This window comes from Malaya genurostris, chromosome 3 (assembly GCF_030247185.1).
Source record: "Malaya genurostris strain Urasoe2022 chromosome 3, Malgen_1.1, whole genome shotgun sequence".
Lineage (NCBI taxonomy): Eukaryota > Metazoa > Arthropoda > Insecta > Diptera > Culicidae > Malaya > Malaya genurostris.
The window spans coordinates 196,884,734-196,910,711 of NC_080572.1; the positions used below are offsets into that span (position 1 = coordinate 196,884,734).

Genomic DNA, 25,978 nt, shown 5'->3' on the forward strand with positions numbered 1-25,978 from the left:
TTTTTCGGAGTTGACTCAAACGATTCGTACAATCTTTGGCTCATTATAAAGCTCCTACTAGGTCACTATTCGAGTATGTACATCAAATGGCTGACATTTCCGAATATAATGGTATAAGTGACGTAAACGACAAACTGCACTTCTATCTTCATGCTAAATTTTATCCGAGATCACAATCTTAGGTGCATTTAAAAGTCATTATAGGCTAATAGTTCTATAGCGAAGCTGACTCGCTGTAACTATTCCCAAGTAAAAATTTGAAAATGTTTTTTAATTATATTTTTTGGGTTTTAATGAAGATTCTACATTAACCACCTGTTTTTTGAAAGCTTTAATTAAGGGCTGAGGCCAGTAGGTGGCGTTAAACCACGTGGCTCGCTCTGCGTATTACATTTTTCTCCATGCTCTCTCGCAAATGTGCAAAATGACTCTCGATGTGGCCGGGTGGCCAAGAAAGTTTTGATATTTTCGGTTACAAGTTTGACTACATCACATAAAATCCAATAAAGCTACCGGTTGTTTGGCAGCCTTCACGAGCCGATTTTATTTCTCTCTCATGTTTCGTTACGTTACCAGGAAACTGGAGCATTAAAAATGGCGCCACCATAGAAATCGACTTGCCTTCACAAAAATAACATTCACTTCATTTTTATCGCGAAAACATGTATGTTTTTATGTACTCATCGCATCTAAATTAAATTATCTAGACATTGTCAGTATAGATTTTTGATCCATGCTTTTGAGAGCGAGATATTCAATGAACAAGTTGAAAGACGGCGTTTTCAGCTAAGCAATTCTTCCTTCAGAAAAAAAAGACTTTCCCGACCGCTAATGTCAATGAATCATTCTGAAATTTTCACCGGATAATCTGAACTAAGAGCTGAGGCCAGTGTGTTTTAGGGCGTTTTAGAGGGCTATTTTCAAGCTTTAAATCTAATTTTATCAAAAACGGTGACGAATATAAAAAACCCAACTGACAATCTCTTAGAAAATTAGTTTAGATTATTCTGTGAAAATTTCAGAATGATCAATTGACTTTAGCGGTCGCGAGAATCGTTTTTCTGAAAGAAGAATTGCATAACTGAAAACGCCGGTTCGGATAGTAAATGGTAAAAGACCTTTATCACTACTTTCCAACATACCAGAGACTTGGGTGATTCGCATTGTTCAGATGCCTAAGCCCAACTCCTCTGGTAGAAGGTAAAAGTTAAGTTACTAGAAGATTTCTGCTTGCTTAAAATGACCCTCTGTCACGTCTCACTTTTCCGTTCTATATTTTCACATCCTTGCTCTCCCTTGAGTACTATCATTCTATAATTTTCATTGCCTGTTTCTACAAAAAAAAATGATCTCTGGTTAGGAGAATATCGCAAAAAGAAATAAGAGATTGTCGGTTGGGTTTTTTGATAAAATCTTCCAAGGGGCTGTCCATAAAAGACGTCACGCTTTTTTGGCAATATTTGACCCCCCACCCCCCTTTGTCACAAATTGTCACAGCAGCAAAGACCCCCGACCTTCCCTATGTCACATGTCACGAATTCAAAATAAATAAAATTCATCTCAATACATACTCAATATATATGACAAACCGTACACATATGAGGGAAAAATCAATTTATTACATGCGGTCATTAGATTAAATAATATCTCTAAAACTACAAAACCATCGAAATTATTTTATTAATATTAATTATTAAAGTATTTGATTGGAATTGATGAATCATTTAAATCATCTGTTGTAATTCTTTGAATAGATAAAATAAAGTTCAAAACCTCATTAAATCGAGGTCACTGCCGAAGAAGATCGCTTGTGATCTTTCCCAATGAAGATCACTTCTGATCAGTGATCAGTGATCAGTGATCTTTAAATCACATCGATCAAAATCGGTACGGATTTTCCGTCACACAAAATCGGTAGTGATTTTGAGCTACAATGATTCTTGATTCATGTAAGTTCAATCATTGGATGATTTTATCAGCTTTATTCTTGGTGGAGGAAAATCACATATGATCAAGATAAGACATGGCATGATCTACGTCTGAAATCGTTGATCCACTGCTGAGGGGTGTTAAAATTAGTAATAACATCAATCCTACAGGAATTTATAACTAAAAATTACGCGTGTAAATGAGACTTTTCCAAACTTTTGGAACATTGTCAATTTTGTATCTTTTGGAAATGCTCTTTTAACACTTCTTATCAACAGAGTTGGGGAAAATACCGGTTTCGTTACGTTACGGTTTACGTAGTTTCAACATATATTCTCGTTTGATGCATCCCGTGTTCGATTTCGCAACCGTTGTTTCATTCGCAATAAAATGAATATTAGATTAAGAGAAATAAATGCCAGTTAAAAATTTAATGAAAATAATAAGTTTGGATCGTAATCACATTGATATTGTTAATTTGACAGCATTCTATTCGCAATAGCAATGTTCCAAGCAAAATCAGTTTAGAAAAATATTTCACACCACATAGTGATTAGAGCGACAAAAGACTTTGTTTTACTTCCAGCTGATTGATGCTGTTGATGATGTTTATGATGATGCACTTTTTTATTAAACTCAATAAAACGCTTTTTGAAATGATATTGATATTTATGGAAGTAACAGAAGCACAGGGTTTGAGCACACAGCAGGCGCTGCGTTTGAAAGGCGCGTTTGAATTGCCCTAGTATCCCGGGTAGATGTGAATAGTAAACGAAAATCAAAATAATAACAAATATTACCATCATATCTCGTCTTGATGTTCCTGTGCTGTCATAGCAATACTTCATATTTTCTTCATATTTCATCGAAGGAATCTTCTTGATAGATTAGACAATATATATTTAGCATCAAGATTATTATATCTTATTTCGTTATTGATGAGGCATACCAATTTCATTAAGTACAATTGATCCAGTGGTTCCTTTTCCAAATGGAATACAATTGAATATACTGCATCAGAATAAGATAAGAGAAATTCTTATGATATACTCTTCCCAAAGCTATAAAGTCAAATTACTGGAAAATTCGTCTTCTATAAATAATTTGCTCTTGCTTTGAAGGTACAATGGTGGAATTTTATATTTTGTTGCTATTTTCTCATGCAGACTTTGCAATGATTTTTTATATTTTAACTCTTATTTCAAAATAAATAATGTTATTTTCTACCATTGAAATGTTTTTTTTTATTAATTGGTTTGCAAATCACTTCTACCCGGGCTGTTACTTCTGTGTATGATATTCAAGCTAAACAGGGTAAATTAATGCAGCTGCTTTATGATTGAACATGTTTTTCTTATTATTATAATTATTGATAATCACAGCATATATGTTAATGTTATTTGCTAGTTTTTTTTATATTACTCCGCCAACATGGTATTGCTGAATGAATTTTAAATACATCAAGAAGCATGAAATTTCGATGCGACCGACCAAACAAACTTTTTGAAATTTTTTCATTCTTTGTGTGGTTTATATTCCACATCTGCTTACAACCTATCATAAGATTTCCGAAAGTTAAAAAATCCATAATTCCAAGCGATTGGTGCACTCATACTCATATACATTGACTAAAATTGTCAGTGTATAACTTAAGTTAAACCGTTTGAAGGCATCTTTTTTTTACTCATATTAGGCAAAATTTATTATTTCGATAATTTACTTACCCCTCCGTACACTTTTGATGGTCACAACAGAAATGATTTCCTGCATCATGCATTTTCGAATTTACAAAAAGAAGCTTTTACATCAACAAATACACGTTTTCCTATAGAATGTAAACGTTTATTGCGGAGATTTTTTCAGGAAATAGGGCAAAGCAGTAATATAATTAGGTATTTCAAAAATGCGCTCATTGAAAATATTGGACGTCACATTCCAACAACCCTACCCCCTTCCTCCTGTCACAAAAGGTCACGTTTTGTGAAACACCCTCCTCTCCCTTGCGGCGTGACGTCTTTTATGGACAGTCCCTAAAACACACTGGCCTCAGACCTTAAGAAGAATTTCAAATACATGAACGGAACGAATCACCGCACAAAGCATATCGTGCAAATTTGACACATAGAAATACGGAATATTTTCAGTGTTTGAGTGCAATGGGTTTATGACATGTTTTGTTTGTTAGTAAACAGACACTAACTGTGTTCAACTTATAACTAAAATGCTCTTGTAATTGATGTTCTAGCCTTCAGCAAAATTGTTCATTGTTACAGGTCAAAACCTTTGGCATGATGACAATACTTCATCTAGTTGATTCCAACTATGTATAATTTTATAAAAGATCTGAGTAATCTTCAGAATTCTAAGACCATTATATAAGGAATTATAACTGGTTTGCAATATGTTCAACTACAAATATCTTCGTAGTGCATGTCGTATCAGTATATAGGTGAATAATTTTTTACCATTTCTCATGACTTTTGAAGGAATTATAGATACTTTTTGTTCTCACTTGGCGAATGGATATCTTTAATTTATGTTTTAAAGTTCTTAAACTCGGTCCAGTGATATGCTTTTAAATCGCTATACAATTTGTATTTTCGGGCTATACAATTTGTATTTTTTGACTACATCACATAAAATCCAATAAAGCTACCGGTTGTTTGGCAGCCTTCACGAGCCGATTTTATTTCTCTCTCATGTTTCGTTACGTTACCAGGAAACTGGAGCATTAAAAATGGCGCCACCATAGAAATCGACTTGCCTTCACAAAAATAACATTCACTTCATTTTTATCGCGAAAACATGTATGTTTTTATGTACTCATCGCATCTAAATTAAATTATCTAGACATTGTCAGTATAGATTTTTGATCCATGCTTTTGAGAGCGAGATATTCAATGAACAAGTTGAAAGACGGCGTTTTCAGCTAAGCAATTCTTCCTTCAGAAAAAAAAGACTTTCCCGACCGCTAATGTCAATGAATCATTCTGAAATTTTCACCGGATAATCTGAACTAAGAGCTGAGGCCAGTGTGTTTTAGGGCGTTTTAGAGGGCTATTTTCAAGCTTTAAATCTAATTTTATCAAAAACGGTGACGAATATAAAAAACCCAACTGACAATCTCTTAGAAAATTAGTTTAGATTATTCTGTGAAAATTTCAGAATGATCAATTGACTTTAGCGGTCGCGAGAATCGTTTTTCTGAAAGAAGAATTGCATAACTGAAAACGCCGGTTCGGATAGTAAATGGTAAAAGACCTTTATCACTACTTTCCAACATACCAGAGACTTGGGTGATTCGCATTGTTCAGATGCCTAAGCCCAACTCCTCTGGTAGAAGGTAAAAGTTAAGTTACTAGAAGATTTCTGCTTGCTTAAAATGACCCTCTGTCACGTCTCACTTTTCCGTTCTATATTTTCACATCCTTGCTCTCCCTTGAGTACTATCATTCTATAATTTTCATTGCCTGTTTCTACAAAAAAAAATGATCTCTGGTTAGGAGAATATCGCAAAAAGAAATAAGAGATTGTCGGTTGGGTTTTTTGATAAAATCTTCCAAGGGGCTGTCCATAAAAGACGTCACGCTTTTTTGGCAATATTTGACCCCCCACCCCCCTTTGTCACAAATTGTCACAGCAGCAAAGACCCCCGACCTTCCCTATGTCACATGTCACGAATTCAAAATAAATAAAATTCATCTCAATACATACTCAATATATATGACAAACCGTACACATATGAGGGAAAAATCAATTTATTACATGCGGTCATTAGATTAAATAATATCTCTAAAACTACAAAACCATCGAAATTATTTTATTAATATTAATTATTAAAGTATTTGATTGGAATTGATGAATCATTTAAATCATCTGTTGTAATTCTTTGAATAGATAAAATAAAGTTCAAAACCTCATTAAATCGAGGTCACTGCCGAAGAAGATCGCTTGTGATCTTTCCCAATGAAGATCACTTCTGATCAGTGATCAGTGATCAGTGATCTTTAAATCACATCGATCAAAATCGGTACGGATTTTCCGTCACACAAAATCGGTAGTGATTTTGAGCTACAATGATTCTTGATTCATGTAAGTTCAATCATTGGATGATTTTATCAGCTTTATTCTTGGTGGAGGAAAATCACATATGATCAAGATAAGACATGGCATGATCTACGTCTGAAATCGTTGATCCACTGCTGAGGGGTGTTAAAATTAGTAATAACATCAATCCTACAGGAATTTATAACTAAAAATTACGCGTGTAAATGAGACTTTTCCAAACTTTTGGAACATTGTCAATTTTGTATCTTTTGGAAATGCTCTTTTAACACTTCTTATCAACAGAGTTGGGGAAAATACCGGTTTCGTTACGTTACGGTTTACGTAGTTTCAACATATATTCTCGTTTGATGCATCCCGTGTTCGATTTCGCAACCGTTGTTTCATTCGCAATAAAATGAATATTAGATTAAGAGAAATAAATGCCAGTTAAAAATTTAATGAAAATAATAAGTTTGGATCGTAATCACATTGATATTGTTAATTTGACAGCATTCTATTCGCAATAGCAATGTTCCAAGCAAAATCAGTTTAGAAAAATATTTCACACCACATAGTGATTAGAGCGACAAAAGACTTTGTTTTACTTCCAGCTGATTGATGCTGTTGATGATGTTTATGATGATGCACTTTTTTATTAAACTCAATAAAACGCTTTTTGAAATGATATTGATATTTATGGAAGTAACAGAAGCACAGGGTTTGAGCACACAGCAGGCGCTGCGTTTGAAAGGCGCGTTTGAATTGCCCTAGTATCCCGGGTAGATGTGAATAGTAAACGAAAATCAAAATAATAACAAATATTACCATCATATCTCGTCTTGATGTTCCTGTGCTGTCATAGCAATACTTCATATTTTCTTCATATTTCATCGAAGGAATCTTCTTGATAGATTAGACAATATATATTTAGCATCAAGATTATTATATCTTATTTCGTTATTGATGAGGCATACCAATTTCATTAAGTACAATTGATCCAGTGGTTCCTTTTCCAAATGGAATACAATTGAATATACTGCATCAGAATAAGATAAGAGAAATTCTTATGATATACTCTTCCCAAAGCTATAAAGTCAAATTACTGGAAAATTCGTCTTCTATAAATAATTTGCTCTTGCTTTGAAGGTACAATGGTGGAATTTTATATTTTGTTGCTATTTTCTCATGCAGACTTTGCAATGATTTTTTATATTTTAACTCTTATTTCAAAATAAATAATGTTATTTTCTACCATTGAAATGTTTTTTTTTATTAATTGGTTTGCAAATCACTTCTACCCGGGCTGTTACTTCTGTGTATGATATTCAAGCTAAACAGGGTAAATTAATGCAGCTGCTTTATGATTGAACATGTTTTTCTTATTATTATAATTATTGATAATCACAGCATATATGTTAATGTTATTTGCTAGTTTTTTTTATATTACTCCGCCAACATGGTATTGCTGAATGAATTTTAAATACATCAAGAAGCATGAAATTTCGATGCGACCGACCAAACAAACTTTTTGAAATTTTTTCATTCTTTGTGTGGTTTATATTCCACATCTGCTTACAACCTATCATAAGATTTCCGAAAGTTAAAAAATCCATAATTCCAAGCGATTGGTGCACTCATACTCATATACATTGACTAAAATTGTCAGTGTATAACTTAAGTTAAACCGTTTGAAGGCATCTTTTTTTTACTCATATTAGGCAAAATTTATTATTTCGATAATTTACTTACCCCTCCGTACACTTTTGATGGTCACAACAGAAATGATTTCCTGCATCATGCATTTTCGAATTTACAAAAAGAAGCTTTTACATCAACAAATACACGTTTTCCTATAGAATGTAAACGTTTATTGCGGAGATTTTTTCAGGAAATAGGGCAAAGCAGTAATATAATTAGGTATTTCAAAAATGCGCTCATTGAAAATATTGGACGTCACATTCCAACAACCCTACCCCCTTCCTCCTGTCACAAAAGGTCACGTTTTGTGAAACACCCTCCTCTCCCTTGCGGCGTGACGTCTTTTATGGACAGTCCCTAAAACACACTGGCCTCAGACCTTAAGAAGAATTTCAAATACATGAACGGAACGAATCACCGCACAAAGCATATCGTGCAAATTTGACACATAGAAATACGGAATATTTTCAGTGTTTGAGTGCAATGGGTTTATGACATGTTTTGTTTGTTAGTAAACAGACACTAACTGTGTTCAACTTATAACTAAAATGCTCTTGTAATTGATGTTCTAGCCTTCAGCAAAATTGTTCATTGTTACAGGTCAAAACCTTTGGCATGATGACAATACTTCATCTAGTTGATTCCAACTATGTATAATTTTATAAAAGATCTGAGTAATCTTCAGAATTCTAAGACCATTATATAAGGAATTATAACTGGTTTGCAATATGTTCAACTACAAATATCTTCGTAGTGCATGTCGTATCAGTATATAGGTGAATAATTTTTTACCATTTCTCATGACTTTTGAAGGAATTATAGATACTTTTTGTTCTCACTTGGCGAATGGATATCTTTAATTTATGTTTTAAAGTTCTTAAACTCGGTCCAGTGATATGCTTTTAAATCGCTATACAATTTGTATTTTCGGGACGGGGTTGACAAGTAAATTATTGATACTAATATCGTATTGATTCCCAACTTAGATTTAGAAATCCTAGATGACTAAAACCGATTTGTTATGGAGTTTTCAATTTATGAATGAATTTGAACATTGATCTTTTTATTAAATCGGTCTTGTCCACGTAATTTTTTGCTCTCTCTTTTGTTCCACCTTATAATTGTACCGTTACAATTATGCAGGTGACGCATTGAAAGTTTGTAGTATTCAAACAATCAACTAGTGCGTGCTATGATCGATACTTGGATGTGTGGAAAACGCATGCCAGTTTTATTCTTATTTACATCATCCAGTTATGCCTCTGACATTACCCTTCCGCCTTTTTGATTAGGCTACTCTCGAAGTGTATTCGTCATTTTATCGCCTTTTTCGCAATGTAATTTTATTTTTTTTTTAATTTCAATTTTAAACATCCCCCTTTGGGTTGTCATGTTTTCAAACCCCTTGAAACTTTACTACAACAGCAATGAAAATTGAGTTGATTTTATGCCAGCCTAACAACATTCAACACAAAAACGGATTTTACCAAACACCGAAGTCACTATTCTTATTACTTAATTTAAAAATATCGCTGTCTTCTGGTTTGATCTAACTTTTTTGAAAATGGGCTTACAAATTTCGATGAATTTGTGAAAAATGATGAAAAATGATGGCTATTTAACAAAAAAAAATCAGGACTCGAACTAGCTTACTGTGAACTAATTTGTTGAACAGGATTGTTGACTCAGTTGACAAATAATTAAAGACTATTTACCCTTGTCCAATACTACAAACTGCCCTCGGCATCTTAGAGCTTATGGACAATGCCGGAAGAAGATATGCATCCGTTGGATACTAGTTAAGCATCTCTCGATGAAACGACAAGAATCCTTGAAAGTCGTCGGTCGTGCTTCGGCTCGGCAACCCGGCAGCTACTTCTAGACCAGTGCAGGTGGTAGCCCTACCAACAAAATAGCGCTTTGGGTTGACAACAAAAATACATTTTAAAACTTGCGCTCCAGGAGGAGGCTGTTGAATTGTATACGTATCCACCCTCCGGTTATGGCATTAAAAGCTTTTAATCTTATTTCAGTATGACGATTATGAAACGTTTTAAACTTGTGGATTAAAAAGATGTTTTTAGATAGGTAGACTATAATTTCTTTGAAGTATCTCTAAGTAATTTATACTCGTACATGTATGAGAAAGACACGATTACAGCGATAGGATGATAAACAATTTGATTTCATTAGCTCGTGAGGTTTCGTGCCCCAAATAATTTATTTCCATATTTTAAGCTTTACAATAGGGCTTGTTCCGATTTACATGAGAGAAAAAACATTGATATGCGTGATGCAGTGTTTACATTACGGAGTAATTATTAAGTTCAACGAACATGCAAGGAATAATGAACCTCTACTGGTCTTGTCATGCTTTGTGCCATAGAAAAATCCAATATCAATCTCCAGTATTATTCGAATCAATGATGATTGTACTTGTTGAAATGAGATGTGTGCATCATGTGGATTTGCTGTGGTGCGTCTCCCCAACCCTTCAATACCAGCTAACAGCTAACAGAACAGGAAACTCATATGGGAAAACTGGTGCTCATCACATTTCCTCTGCCCATCATATCAGCATCCAACCGGCTCACTATAGAAAACTGTAATAGTAACAGGTCCAGAATATAACTTTTGTATTCCATTATATCAAATATAAGACAGAAAAAATCTGATTTTTGACGAACCAAAACCTACCCAATCAACTGATTTTCTCAGATGATTCGTCTTGCTAAACACGCTGCTTCGCATGAATTATTAAAAAGGCATGGTACCTTCCCTATATTCCTGACCAGCTAACATCCCATAGTGCATTAGTGCTGCCATTATCATCATCACTCGTCCGGTGGGCTCCTTGCTTCATCCAGCATTCTATCTCCTTTTAGCGGCTCCAGTGTTATCATAGTCATTATTATTACGGAAACTGTTGTCGTTTGTTCCCGTTCGGCCAGAGTTTGTTCTGCTTCAGCATAGAACCGGCAACATAATAGCTGCTAGGTGTAATGAACTCTGGAATACTATATTATGCAGCCGTTTGCAGGAATGGAGAATTCAGTTTTTCCGCTTGTAAGTACAAACATGATTTTCGCAAAACTAATAGCAAGAACCTGTTTTTATGTAGTGTGCAATGTTTTGTGAATAAACCTCAAAGCTTACTTACTTTACTTTACTTGCAGTAAATTCAAACATAAACGAACGATTCTGAATACTAGAAATTGTAAGCATTCAGCATTGTCACGAATAGAATACAATTTTAGGTGGAGTTCCAGCCCACCCTATCTGAGAGCTTTTTTCTGAAAGCTCAGATAAGAAGCTTTGATTTTAGTATAAATCACTCGGTTGGCAACGCTGTCACGCATACGCAAAAGTTTGTATGGGAAAATGTAAACAAGAGAAAATGTTTAGTGTTTCCCGGTTGCTCTCACTCTCTCTCGCTCTCTCGGTAGATTTGAGCACTCTTGCAGTATTGCCGGTATGATTTAATTATTTTTAATTTTAAAGTAAAGCACAATTTTGAACGTACTCGCTTTAAATTTTAAAACACATTTTAGTAATGAATATTCTTTTACGTACAAAACGACTAAGTGTGGCAAAATAATACAGTGCATGTGTGCGCAGATGCATTTGTATTCAGGTCAGTTAGAAAACTTCAATAATAATATCGAAACATACCTACCAATTACCGAGTTTGAAATTAGAAACAAATCCAAGCAAAATGTAATAAATATGTTAAATCCTCTTTTAAACAGACATTCTAAGCTCTGTCTTAAGCTTAAATTAATGATTTATAAACAAATTCTCAGACCAGCAATGTTTTATGCAGTGCCAATTTAGTCGAGTTGTTCCACCAGGAATAAAATGCTTCAAGGGATTTAGAATTAAATTTTGAAAATGATTTTTAAGCGTCCTCTCTGGTTTAGTACAGATGAGTTACACTTACTCAAATATAAAACCCTTAGAGGTAATGTCACATTATATTATAAGCGAATTCCGACAAAAATCGATGCAATATTCAAGTAAGTTTCTTTCCTCCATTGTATATTACTAATATGTTTAAATTTTTCCTTACTAAAAATCACAGAATTTCGGAAGCATTTGTTAATACTAATCATGTATAAAATTGGGCAGAAAAGTCATCACTTTTGACTGAACACATACATACAAGTAAAAATTCGTTGAAAATCACCGTTGTGTTCGATTTTGCACGCATGAATTACCGTTTTACGCAAGCTCGAAAGCAAGAACCCATAAGTAATTGCAGGGCAAGCCAATTTAAATCTTAACTAAATAAATATAAATCATATTTCAATAAACAATAAAAAAAAGGGTTGAAAAATAAGGCGGGTCGGAGACATAACTGGATGTCGTGAATATGAAAACAACTGACATGTTCCTTAACATTTCCGAATATCAATTAGTCGATCGTTTGTATGAATTATGCAAGCATTCCCCTTTTTTCACATTTTTCGCAAAAATAAGTGTACTATTGAAATACTTCAATGCTGTTGCTATACACGTTTAAGTTGAAAAATTCGATTCTATTGGTAGTTAGATTATATAAATCCTTTCGCAGATCACTGGGATATGAGCTTTAAAAATACGAGAAAGGCAAACGCGCCTTATGAATTATCCTCTTTGTTACTCGTTTATACCAAACATTTCAGAAAAGTTTAATTTTGAATTATTTGAGATTATGTCACACAACTGAAAATTTTATCATAAAATTGTGATCATATTTCCGATGGCATGTAGCAAAAATTATGTTGATTCGTTAGATACAACAAGAGATATTCACGACAAAAAATTTATCACTCGCTCAGAGGGTAAATTTTGAAAAGACACCCCATAGTAAAGTAAGTCGTATTCACGACAAAAAAGACTTTGCTTTTCTAGTAGTCTAGCAGATAATCATCTAGTTCTATTCCCACTTTGTGGCTGCAGTTTTTGAATGCGTCCATATCCGGGTGATTCCATATCTTATAATCACGTATAAAGGGAGCATCATAGTTCACAAGAATTAACACACTTGCACATTTTGAATTCTGTGATTTAGAAATTAAATTCAATCGAATAAAAAAATGTATCATAAACACACATCTGCTTGGCAGATAATTGGTTTATATAAATTCATGCAGTTGCTCTTAGTAGCCGTGAGAAAAAAATAGTCTGAGTCTGTGAATTTCATTCAAGTTAAACATAAAGTCGTTATGAATGGAATCCCGTAAAAAATGAACAATTGAGTTTTCAGCGTAAGCAATTGATTTACAATTAGATCTATGGGTTACAATACATTTTATTGTATATTGATAAAATCATGTTCATTTCCAACGATTCAATATATTGTTTGTATGATTTAACAATTGAATTTATTGTACACGTGGTGTTTCAAACAATATGCAAACTGTCCATTTGATTGTTTTCCAAGAAAACATGTATGAGAAAATTGTATGATTTGAATTGTTACGATACTTAACAACCATTGTAAATTGTAAAAAGTATGTACACAATTAATTGAATATTGTATAACAATACATTAAAATATTTTTCAATTGTCAAAGCAAAATTTTTATTCACGATTCGGTATGAAGAATTAGATCACGCATAAAATTATTTTTTTGTGTAAAACCATAAAGGTTTCTAAAATTTGACTTACCTTTATGTCCACAAAAAGCGCTGCAATCTCAAAACCGATTATGTTGCTTTATAGTCGGCTAAAATTTTTGCAGATTGTTTTGTTCACCTATTTCGGTTTGCGTTTTAATAAAAAAAATTATCATTAAGGACGTTTCATGATCCGATTTTTGCACTTGTGAAACACATTTTTGATATAGATATCAGATCCGGATAAAAATAAATAGCAGCCTTTGGGACATCCAATTGAATCTAAATTTGTGAAAATCGATAAAGCTATCTTCTAGGAAATTGAGTGTATACTTTAGTTTATACCTAAATTTGGTGACCTGAAAGAACTGATTCGAATGGTACTCGGTACCCGGCTTTTCTTCAATTCAATAGTCGTGTTTCACAGTATTTGGGTAGAATTTCGATATGAGAAAGGCAATCGAAATCCATACCTAAAGTTAACTGTTTAGAACTCCATTTGCGTCACTAAGCACTTTATTTACCCGATGTAGCTCCCAAGGACTATTATCTGTTCGGACCGTTCATAAATCACGTAAACCGAAATCTAGTACATTTATCCCTTACTTCTTCCCCGTTAACATTCGTTGACATTTCTAGCAGAAGATTTCCCTATTCTACTGAGAATTCAGAAACGGTTATTGAATTCTATTTTTGCCATCATTATTATTCTGCGATCATGTCTCATGGTGAAAACAAGATTTTTATTATAGATGAGCAATTACACAATCGTGCAAGTTATGTTAAATCGCTTTAGCTTAATATATTGCCTTAAATTCTCATTTATTCAAAATACATAAGCCAAAAAGGGATACAAAATTTCTCAAGTGTCTTTACTGGATGAACGATAGGAAAAAAAACTGTTTTGATCCACCTAGTGCTGTAATGATGGGTAGGGTTCCGATATTTTAATCATTTACCGTTATCGAATTCGATTTTTGTTTAGTATTGCTCAAAAAATAGTTCATCAAAAGAAGATACAACTTCGACGCTATGGTTGAGTACTTTGCAGATCTTCCGGAAAATGACTTCCCGGACGTGATAATAAAGTTGAAAAATCGCTGGGGTGTTTGTATGCACCCAATAGAGGACTACATTGGAATACCCAAAAATACACATTGGCCGAAAAATAAGGGAGAGTGTTCGGTTACCGGCACCCTTTTATTTTGAGCTCATAACGTCTGACTTAGTGCACATCATGCAGACATCTTTACATCAACGGAAAGCTAAAGTTCCTAGCTAACAACTGATGAAGGAACTAAGTTGATTCATTTGATTGAAAAAAATTTATTATCACTTTAGTAAAGTGATAAATTTTGACAATTTCAAAAATGGTGTTACCGGTTATCGGCACCCCAAGAAATTTCGGGAAAATATAAGTAAAGAATGCAATCATTCAAAGGAAAATCGGAATTTACTGTTTTTGGAGGCGTATTGGACAAAAGTCTTCATTGTCTGATGGTGACTTCGCCTTGGCTCGATAATTTGGATGGTGGCGCCTTTGGTGTTGATTTGACCGGTCTTCCACGTTTTTCCGTAGCCGGAGCATCTGCTATATGAGCAGCGTGATGTTTGTCTCGACAGCAGCCTGCACAACACTGACAATTTTTCATTATTTGTCGAAAAAAATGGGGTGCCAGTAACCGAACACCTTGGGGTGCCGGTAATCAAAATCGGTAGACATTTTGAAAAATTCGGTATTAAATCACGAAATAGATCGACTTCACCTCATAAATATTCAATCCACTCACCTTTCCGATTGATGCTCTTGAATTTATGATACTATAAAAAAAGTTAGAAAAAAACTTTTGTGTTGATTTTCACGCAATTAAAATTTATTTTGAACGCAGAAAAAAGTAAAAGCTACTGATTGCTTCGCAATTCGGCACAAACAGATCGTGCTGCTATTACACACACACATGACATTTGTCGGAATGACGATATCTACTTTCTGTCAAAAGAAACGGTGGGGTGCCAGCAACCGAACACCTTCCCCTGTACAAGGTACTATTGGCAACTTAAGAGAGTAGAACAAGTTTAGCGTGGAATTTGAGATAACATGAAAGTAAAGGGTTTTCCAATAAGTGGTGCTGTTTTGATTTTAAAAGAAAAATGTCCTTTTCTGAGATAAATGATCGGATGTTTATTTCAATGTCAATAGGAAGGTAAGCACTTGAATTTTTTTAGCTGAGTCTCGGCAAAAAAATGCCGAGATTCGCACAGGTGAGGAATCAGTAATCATCTCGGTAAAAATTAAAATTACTGAACTTCTCGGCACCCTGAAATTTGACAAACGTCAAATATTGCCGAAATCGTCAGCAGAAGATTTACTGTTTGTTCAGTTAAACTTTCTCTGAGTATTCAGTAACGCAATGAAAAAAAAAGAAAAACGATAAAATAAATTACTGAATCATCAGTAATTAAAAAGTTAACCGATCAATTTAGTTCGTGATTTTTTTTTTTTTTTTCATAAATACGTTTATTTCTTAAGGCAGTTTACATAAGTTTTTCTTCGCCGTAGCATCACTTTTACATAATATTCTTATCCTAATTTAATTCTAACATAGTCACAACGTTTTGAATTTATTAAAACATATTCTCTTATAGCTTAAATATCATCTTAGGTAACTCGTCATTAATTATGAAATCTACTCGGAAATATTATTTGAACCAAACGATTACCTTCTATAAATTATAAAATAAGCTGTTTTTTTTGACATTTTGTTGATAATTTCATAAACTGTTTCGAGTTTGTTTGTATCATTACATAATTTTTATTCTAATTTAGCTATTGGTTGAACTCATGGACGCAGCTGGGATCAGAGCTAAGTCTTAAAAGGGGCCTTTATTAAATTGAAACTCCAATTTTCTTTATGAAATGATAAATAAGTTTCATGTATGAAAGGTCACGACAAGCAAGAATGTCTCGAACTGGGATATTGGATAGTTTACCTTGGGTACGCAAAGAATTTATTAGTTGAGATCTGACATCACGATACTCCACGCATGTCCAAACGACATGATCAATATCCCGATAGCCTTCTCCGCAAGCACAATGATTAGTCTCGGAGAGCCCAATTCGAAGGAGATGTGCATCTAACGTGTAGTGATTGGACATGAGTCTGGACATCACACGAATGAAATCCCTACTCACATCCAGTCCCCTGAACCATGCCTTTGTCGATATATTCGGAATAATTGAGTGCATCCACCGACCCAGATCATCTCTATCCCAAGAAGCTTGCCAGCTGGCAAGTGTTCTTTGGCGAGACGAGCTATAGAATTCGTTGAAAGCAATCGGTCGCTCATAAATTTCACCCTCAATAGCACCACGTTTGGCTAAAATATCGGCTCTTTCATTGCCAGGAATGGAGCAATGAGCCGGGACCCAGACTATAGTGATTAGATAATTATTGTTCAATATGTCGTTCAGGCACTGTTTTATTTTGCCCAGGAAAAACGGTTCAGTCTTGCCAGTCATGTTAGAGCGAATGGCTTCAATTGCACTCAGACTATCTGTGAAGAGGAAATAATGGTTTGGAGATAATGTGACGATTACACTCAAACTATAATGAGCTGCTGCTAGCTCTGCTATATAAACAGATGCAGGTTCTTGAAGCCTAAATGAGGCCGAAACATTATTGTTGAACATACCAAACCCTGTCGCTTCTTCAATTCGCGATCCGTCCGTGTAAAACATTTTCTCAGAGTCAATATGCCTGAACTTACTTGAAAATATTTTAGGGATTTCCGTCGAGCGTAGGTGATCCGGGATTCCACGCACTTCGCGCTGCATGGATGTGTCGAAAAATAAAGTTGAGTCAGGGACATTTAGGAGGCTGACATGGATAGGAATATATCTTGAAGGGTTGATTTCCTGTGACATATGGTTAAAATATACTGTCATAAATTTTGTTTGAGATCGAAGCTCGACTAGTTGTTCGAAATTATTAATTACCATGGGATTCAGCACCTCACATCTTATTAGCAGGCGTGATGAAAGCTCCCAAAATCGATCTTTTAATGGAAGAACTCCCGCCAGAACAGTTCGTGATTTGTCAACATTAGAAACAGGCCGTTTGGGATCAAAAATTCAGTTTATTTACACTTAAAGTAGACTTACAAATTTGTTGCCGGTAGTGCTAAAAGAGGTCTACCTGAAAACAAGTGGCATAAAATATTTAAAAAAAGTTGTCGGAAGGCTCGCATTCAATACCGAATACTGTATAAGCCATGCAAAGACCATTAAATGTTGACAGTATTCTCGGTCCCGCGGGAATTACTACATCTTTAGAAAATAAGAGAGCAGTCTCCTTCGCCAAATTTCTCAGACATCTCTACTAATAGCGACGCTTCCGGATGCGGCCACTTTGAGTCGAGCTGGAAGTATGAAAATAAAAAATAGGTTTTTATATATTGAGTTAACTTCCAAAAATTCCATGATAACTTCGCGACAATAGAAATAAGCAATAGAAGTTGCTTTCTATATAAAAAAGAATGTGTTGCAATCGTACTTACTGAATAGATCGTAGATTCTTACGTCTTCCTTACTAACAGTTTCTAAAATATACATTTTTTCACTAGAAAATTTCACCAGAAAATAACCGCGCAATACGAAGCGAAAATGTAACGCGGCAAGAAATGACAGCTGGCGTGCTGAATTTCGGCAAAAGCTAGCGCATATTCCGAAATCTCGGCAAACGTAACTGCTGATGTCGGCATATCTGTTGTTTACTAATAAATTCAGCAAGCAATTATACCAAATTTCGGCAATTTTTTTACCGAAGTATCAGTGAATGCATTTGACGAAGTTCAGAAACATGCGTATTGATTACTGAGTAATCAGCAAAGTTAGGTGTTGCTGATCAGTTTCGGCATTTTATTATGCCGAGCTCAAGAAATAGTTTTAAGTGTGTATGTCATTAATAATAAGAAAGAATATCAATAATTTGGCCACCACGGCTACGCTTACAGGAATGAAATTTTTTATCATCAAGTCGCAAGGTAGCTGCTGTATGTCCTCAATTGTCCTAATTGACGAATTCCATCTTTGAGGTCTTGAATCGACGCTGGGCTGTTGGCGTAGACCTTATCTTCCACGTGGTTCCAAAGGAAGAAGTCGCAAAATGTCAAATCATAGGATGTCACAAGATGATTTTTGGATGAGAATCCGGATCCGTCGCTGTTAAATTTTTACCGTGCCGTTTTATATATTAACGAAGGACAGATAATCGCTCGATGTCTAAACATCTTAACATCTTAGATATTATTAGTTTTTTAACGCATAGAATAAAATAAGTGTTGGTTTGGCATCGCTGTCCGCGATGTTCCGTGGAGAGACAATCATCTCATGCTCGCTCGTTTGGGTCGTGGATACTAAAAAGTCGCGAGCTACTGAGTATCAAACAACATCCAATTGGATTCCTGCTTCAGTCGAGTTTATTCGTTCGTGAGGTGTGGACCGCAAATTTGGTTGTTCTCGCTCTTACGACTTTCCCGGATATTTATCCACCCAGCGCGGGTTGTATGTTCAGGTGATTTGCCAGTCTGATAAAATGTTATCAACAGTGGATCTAGCGTTCGGGTTTCGCGTTCTGTCGTTACGCGAATGATCGGTGTGGTGAAATTTTATAACTCTCGTGGGCGACGCCTATGCAGTACCTATGCCCAGCTCGACTAGTGCCCACTGCTGGAATTTGTCGCCGTGGTGAGCAGCATTGTTTACTTTGATTATATCACACACGGGTACACAATAGCATTGTTTTGGCCATTCACGAAAGTGTGCAGGTGTGTAAGTGCTTTTGTTTTTACAACGTGTCATGCTGACGGCATCGGTGGTGCGTTGTGTAGTGTGGGAACTGAGTCTGCGCGCATAGAGAACCGAATCGACAGCAGTGTGCATGCATGTGGAAGAGCGGGAGAGTCCGCGAGATCTGGGAGTACCTTTTATTGCATAGTGAGGTGCGAATGGTTGTGTTAATGAAAGAATGAAGAAAAAAACAAACGTAGCCAGTAACAACGACGGACGAACAGAAAATTTAATTAAGTAAAGGTTAATGAACACACTGATTTGGATGAGCTGTCAGGACAAGTGGGCGAATCCGCGGACGGAGAATAGCTACATTTCCTTAATCCTACAGAACTCGTGTAGTGATGATATTCAATACAATGATTGAGCCTTCAAGCTATCAATAGGAATACCCGTGTCACGGAACAAGGAAACGAAATCGTGCAGTTCGAGATGATTGTACGCGTTACAACGACAGTCCATTACTAGCAAAACCAACACTAGTCGAGCAGGCTAAGCGCTACAACAGTTGCACATGTTTGCGTATTGATTTCTAATAAACACCCTCAATCGGTTGCTTCGGGTCACTTGGCGCTAGCTCGGATTGTTTCACAGTCGGCGAAGACGTCGCTAGTGCAACAGAATTGCAAACACCGCAGATTTTAAGGTAAAGTTTACCGATGATGTGGAATATGTGATGTTTTTCTTTCGACCCGGTCCAACTGGTTTGTTTTATTGTTGACGGATTCAAGCGCTGAGACGTGTGAGTTGGATTGACTGACAAGACAATTTTCGGTGGTGAGCTATTCTCGTCTTGCAAAACGGGGCTGTGGTGAATTCAACAGGGGATTTAAATTGTGCTGAAAACGCCAAAAGTGTTATTATGGTACGAAATACGGTTAAAAAGACGAATAAAGAAAAAAAGTGAAAGGTATATATATAATTATATGTTGTGATGCAGAAAATAGTGCACGTAACCGAACGGGAAAAACAACCAAAAAAAATCGTTTACCAAGTGTGTCTGTGAGCGGAAGAAGCCAGCAAAATAAAAAAAAAAGGTGTTTAAGGTCGACTTGAACCCGGTGGCAGAAATAAATGAAATATTAATGCGAGCCACGAGTGAATAAATCGTTCGTGGAAGAATTAAGGTTGAATGTCAGCTTGACAATGAGTTGATTAACAGTTGAGCCAGAGTCGTGTGCTAAATTCAGAAATATACTGCATGCAGATAAAGTGGAATGGATATGACAACATTGGAACTACAAAGATTGACAGGTAATTACAGTGTGAGACCTCTCAAGTAAGAGTTTTATTTTGGCTTCTGTGTTGAATGTTTTTGCGTCTTATTACTGCACAAGGCGCTTTCAGAAATGATGGGTGCAATTTTTGTTGATCTGATTTCAAAAAATAACATCCGATAAAGTACGATTCAGACGGTCCGTCACCGTCACCGGTACGTCAGCATCTTTACCGGAACGTTCACACGTTCCGGCCGTCAAGACGTTCCGTGACGATGACGTTGTGTGTGAAAGACTCCATAAGCAGAACCTAACGCACTGATTATATCACATGTAACAGTTCGTTGTAAGCGAAAACTAAAGATTGAGGAGTTGATATTCGCGTGTGTTTTGAATGAAATATCGATATACCTTTGGGTGTGATTTTTTTATTAAACATATTTAGTATCATCGGTACAGTAGTAAAAGTCCACGCACTGCACTTCGAGCAAATCGGTCAATAATGTCATCAGTAAAATCGCTTCGACGATGCAACTGTGACAGCTAAGGATGCTAGATCATTTTATCAAATCTTTGTCCGAACCAAAAATTCAGTCTGAGCAAAAAAGGTCCCGCCACTTTGAAACGCTTTGTAGGACACTGTTTTTCCTACCAATTCGAAGACTTTTAGGAGCTCATTGTAAATCTATGATTGATTCAAGAAATCTGTGAAAATCTGTGTCATTTTTAAAATCTGTGCACCATATTCATAATCTGTGAGACTAAGATAAATCTATGAACCTGGCAGCTCTGGAAACAGCAATTTGTTTTCAACTACCATATGCATTAGCCACTGAAGCCTCTTCTGAAGATGTGCCTACAAGTTTGCACAGAGCCAAACGTGACAGTGAGAACAACAAATTTCAGTTAATTCGTTCAATTAGACCGGTTGTGCAGTGCACGAGGTGTACATAAGGACGAGACGCCACTGCTTCAAAGCTATTGCGGTTTCAAATAGGATGCTTGGATTGGATTGGATATTCATCGTCGTAATCTTCGTAGCTATTTATTTCTTCGGATTCCCTATGCTAGAACTAATTATAGGTATGACGAGCCTTTTACTAACATCTGCCGCATATTCAACAATTGTTCCAGTGGATTCGATGCACATTTATCAAGAAATGTTGACAAGAGTTCGGTTCTCAGGTTACTATCTGATTAGTTTTAGTTACATTGAGAAAATTAGATTCAATTGAAATGTATAATTTGGATGATTGTAATCTGTTGATGACAAAGGAGGTTTTATGCTAGTAGGAGAGCAAGTTTGACAGAAACTAACTCCACTGGGGTTTTCCCTTCTAAAACTCCTTTTTTAATCCACCTAGTGGTGTAATGATGCCTTTCTCATATCAATCATACTATCATAGATAATACTGAGGTATTCTTCATAATAAATTTCTTAAAATCTTGAAAGAATAACCGGAATGAGAACCGATTGGAGTAGTTTTGAGGCCGATTTAAAATTTTTTTTACGTGTTTTATTTCGCTCCGTTAAGTGATGGTATAACGTATTTAACAATCCTTACCCTATAATTCCGGTGGAATTCAGAAATTCCGTACGAGACCACTGGATCTTTTTTGAACCTAAATTTGTGAAAATCAGTTAAAACATCGCTTAGAAAAGTGAGTGAGGTTCATTTGGAAAAATATGACCACTATTTCCGGTACCTCAGGACCAGCTCAAAATCATTTTGTTTTGCCGTGGAATAGCTTTGAGGCCAGTTTAGAAAAGTTATCACGTATTTTTTCGGTCCCTTTAAGTGATGGTATAAAATTTTTAACACACTTTGCCCTATAATTCCGGAGCCGGAGGTCGGATCCAGATGAAATTCAGAAGTTTTCTTTAGGATCATATAAAAATCAGTCATGCCATCTCTGAGAGAAGTAAGTAATTTTAAATTGAGCTTGTACACTAACTACCCTATAATTCCGGAACCGGAAGTCAGATCCAGATGAAATTCGGAAGTTGTAGAGGACCGTAAGACCATTCATTTAAATTTAAGTTTGTAAAAATCTGTCACGACATCTCTGAGACATATTTTCATTTTTTTGCACATTTTAACCCATAACTCCGAAACCAGAATTTAGATCCAAACAAAATTCAGGAATTTTGTATGGAATCATAAGAACTTCCATTTGATTCTAAGTTTGTGAGAATCTGGTCAGCCATCTCAAGTTGGTGCATTTATTTTCACATTTTTGTGCATATTTTACCCCATAATTCCTGAACCGGAAATCGGATTCCAATAATATTATGGTATTTCGTATGGGACCACAAGACCTTTCATTTGAATCTGAGTTTGTGAAAATCGGTTCAGCCATCTCTGGCAAAAATTAGTGCAAAAAATGTTACACACACATACATATACATATAGTTACGCTATTTTTTTTCGGCACCAATAAAAAATTTTCGATTTTGGAAGTCTCAAAAGTTTTCTATGTTCCAAAGTCGATCTTTACAAAAAAATTTTTTTTAGATTACACCAGATCAGGACGTTTCATGCATTTCTAAGATATTTGGCATACAAATTTTTTTCTCTTTAGTTTGGAGGTTTTTTTACGCGGATTTCCGAAGTTACGCGGATTTCCGAAGTTACGCGTTTTTTTTACGAGGATTTCCAAAGTTACGCGTTTTTTTTTTGCTCGTTTTTTTACGTGGCACGTATTCCTCACGTAAAAAGAGACCTCAGGGTATGACACTCGGCCCTCGAGGTCTGGGTTCAAAAGTCGGTTTTCACAGTGATTGCATAATCTTTCTATATGAGAAAAGTAGAAAAATAAAGATGTAGGGAGTAAATTGAGCCATTTACTATCATTTCCGTGTAATCTTCTATGTTGGAATATTTTTTTATTCGTTTCATTCAATCTAACCTAGAATGCGCGCAGTCGACTGAACAGGATTTTCCAGAGTCAAGGATTAAATTTCAGTTCTAAAATCCCGGTCCAGCATTCAATTCTGGAATCTTGGTTAAGAACTCAGTTTCAAAGGAATGCATTTTAAGAACTCTCTTCCAGAATTCAAGTTCTAAATTCAGTTTCTCAATCCAAATCCAGAATTTAATTCAAGAATTCGAGTCTACATTTAAGGTCCAGGATGCAGTTTTGGAATTCTGTTTGAAAAATCAGTTTAGGAATTCAGTTTGAACATCCAGGCTCAGAATTCAGTTCTAGACACCAGGTTAAGAGATCAGTCCCAGAATTTTAGTTCAGAATTCAATTTTCAATTTCAGTTCCTGCAAAATTGCAGAATCCAGTTTCGTTGGGGACGGGTACAGTGTGATGGGTAAGTCGATGCCTTTCACGCAGCCCGCCTGGGTTCGATTCCCAACCCCGCACATAGGGTCAGAAAGTTTTTCTGGCCCGAAGAGGCGAATGACCTTAACGTTAAAACCTCTATAATCGAAAAAAAAGTCCAGTTTCAGAACTCTGTTCCAAAATCTTGGTCTAGAATTCAGTTCCTGAATCCAGGCTTTGAATTCAGTTTCAAAATATAATTCTACAATCCAGATTGGAATTTTGTTCCTAAATCCAAATCCAGAATTCAGTTGAGAATTGAGATTCAGAATTCAGGTCCAAAATTCGGTTTCAAAATTCGGTTTCAAAACTCAATTCCAGAATTCAATTCCAAAGTACAAGTCTAGATTTTAGGTTCAGTTTTAGAATTCGGATAAAAACTCAGACTCAGAATTTAGTTGCTGAATTAAGTTCCAGACTTCGAGTTCAGTTTCAGAATTCAGTGTAAAAATATAATTCTAGAATCCAGATTTGAATTTTGTTCCTAAATTCAGAATTCATTTCAGAATTGAGATTCCGAATTTAGGTTCTAAATTTAATTCTAGAATCCAAATCCTGAACTCAATTCTATAATTCAAGCCTAGATTTTAGGTCCCGGGTTCAGGTTTAGAGTTCGGCTTAAGAATGCAGGCTCAGAATCAAGTTCCAGAATCCATACTTAGAATTCAGTTGCTGAATTAAGCTCCAGAATCCAGGTCCAAAAATTCAGCTCTAGAATCCAGGCTTTGAATACAGTTTCAGAATTCGGTTCCAAAATATAATTCTGCAATCCAGATTAGAACTTTGTACCTAAGTCCAAATCCAGAATTCAGTTCAGAATTGAAATTCAGTATTCAGGTTCAAAATTCAGTTTCCGAATCCGGGTTCTAAATTCAATTCCAGAATCCGAATCCAGAACTTAATTTCAGAGTTCAAGTCTAGATTTTAGGTTCAGTTTTAGAATTCGGATAAGAATCCAGACTCAGAATTTAGTTGCTGAATTGAGTTTCAGAATCCAGGTCGAGAATTCAGCTCCAGAATCAAGGTTCTGATTTCTATTAACATTCTAGAATTCCGGTTAAAATTTAGTCCCAGAATCAAAATCCCGAGCTCAGTTCAGAATTGAGTTTCAGAATTCAGATTCAGCTTTTAGGTACAGGAATTAGTTTTCGAACTTAGTTTAAAATTTCTGTTAAAGCATCCAGATTCCATACATACGGCTATCTCTGAGTTAGTGAACATATTTTCTTTTTTTCGCACATATAACCCTGTAATTCTGGAATAGGAAGTTGAATTAGAATAAAATTCAGGAACTTTGGGTGAAGATTTACACGAACTTAAATTCAACTGAAAGGTCCTATGGTGCTGTAGCATGCTATTCAACTTTATTTGTATCCGACTTCCAGTTCCGGAGTTTTAGAGTAACATGTGAAAATTAAGTATAAAATGTGCACTCAATTTTTTCGGAAATGGCTCAACCGATATTCACGAAATGAGATTCAAACGAAAGGTCTTTAAACTATTTAAAAAAATTTAAGAGCATTTTATTCGAATTCGATTCCCGGTTTCGGAACTAAAGCAACAGTTCAATCAATCGTCACACTTTTGAATCCGCAATTAAAAGAGAGTCTGCTTAGATTGATCTTGATTAGGAACCAACACCGAACATTGTTAGTCTCGATTTGTATTTGTTTATTTGTTTTGTAACCGACGGAATTACATCAATATCCCAAATGTATGCAATTATATTTTCTTACTTACTTGCGATACGGATTTCGATATTTCTCGGTTGATTTTCCAGAAGGCCGTAACAGCAAGTGACAGTTTCTCTTTGTTCACTCTCTCTTTCGATTATTGTGATGTGATCTAAAAAGATTTTCTTGGATTTCACAGTTCTGTTTGGAAGTCGAACGTTTCGAGCATCATTCTATGCAAAGAGTTAAGTGATAAACGTGTAAACCGCTTGGTAATCAATGGAAGAGAAAGTAGACAAAGAGAAATTATCACTTGCTGTTACGGCCTTCTGGAAAATCAACCCAGATTTAAGCTTCTCTTCGCCAAGCTTGTGTTCAAGTTTTGTATGCAAGCAGTTATTTTATAGTGTTACGTTTCTCTATCATTTTGCGATCTCGGTTGAAGCGAAAAACTTTTTCTCATCATCAATCGAGCTCAATATTCAATAATTCAATAAATTAGAAATTAATCTTAAGCACTCAAAATTTATCCTGGGGTAGTTGTCAACTTCTCAGGTGAAACGACATAACGAATTTCATCCGAGCTTGCATGACACAAGATCAGAGCTTCAAATCGTTTTATGGCACTTTTT

At 35.4% G+C, this 25,978-nt stretch overlaps 1 protein-coding gene across 2 annotated transcripts in view; it reads left to right on the forward strand.

The window, feature by feature from the left end:
- Positions 1-25,978, forward strand: part of LOC131433908 (uncharacterized) — a 289,089-nt gene that overhangs the window by 58,676 nt on the left and 204,435 nt on the right. The window contains exon 1 of one of the 2 annotated variants that reach the window (XM_058600521.1): positions 18,730-20,377. The exons of the other annotated variant lie outside the window; for it this stretch is intronic. The gene's annotated coding sequence lies outside the window, so the exon portion shown is untranslated. Of the gene's footprint in view, positions 1-18,729; positions 20,378-25,978 lie in introns of those variants that run through there. 2 annotated transcript variants of the gene reach the window in all.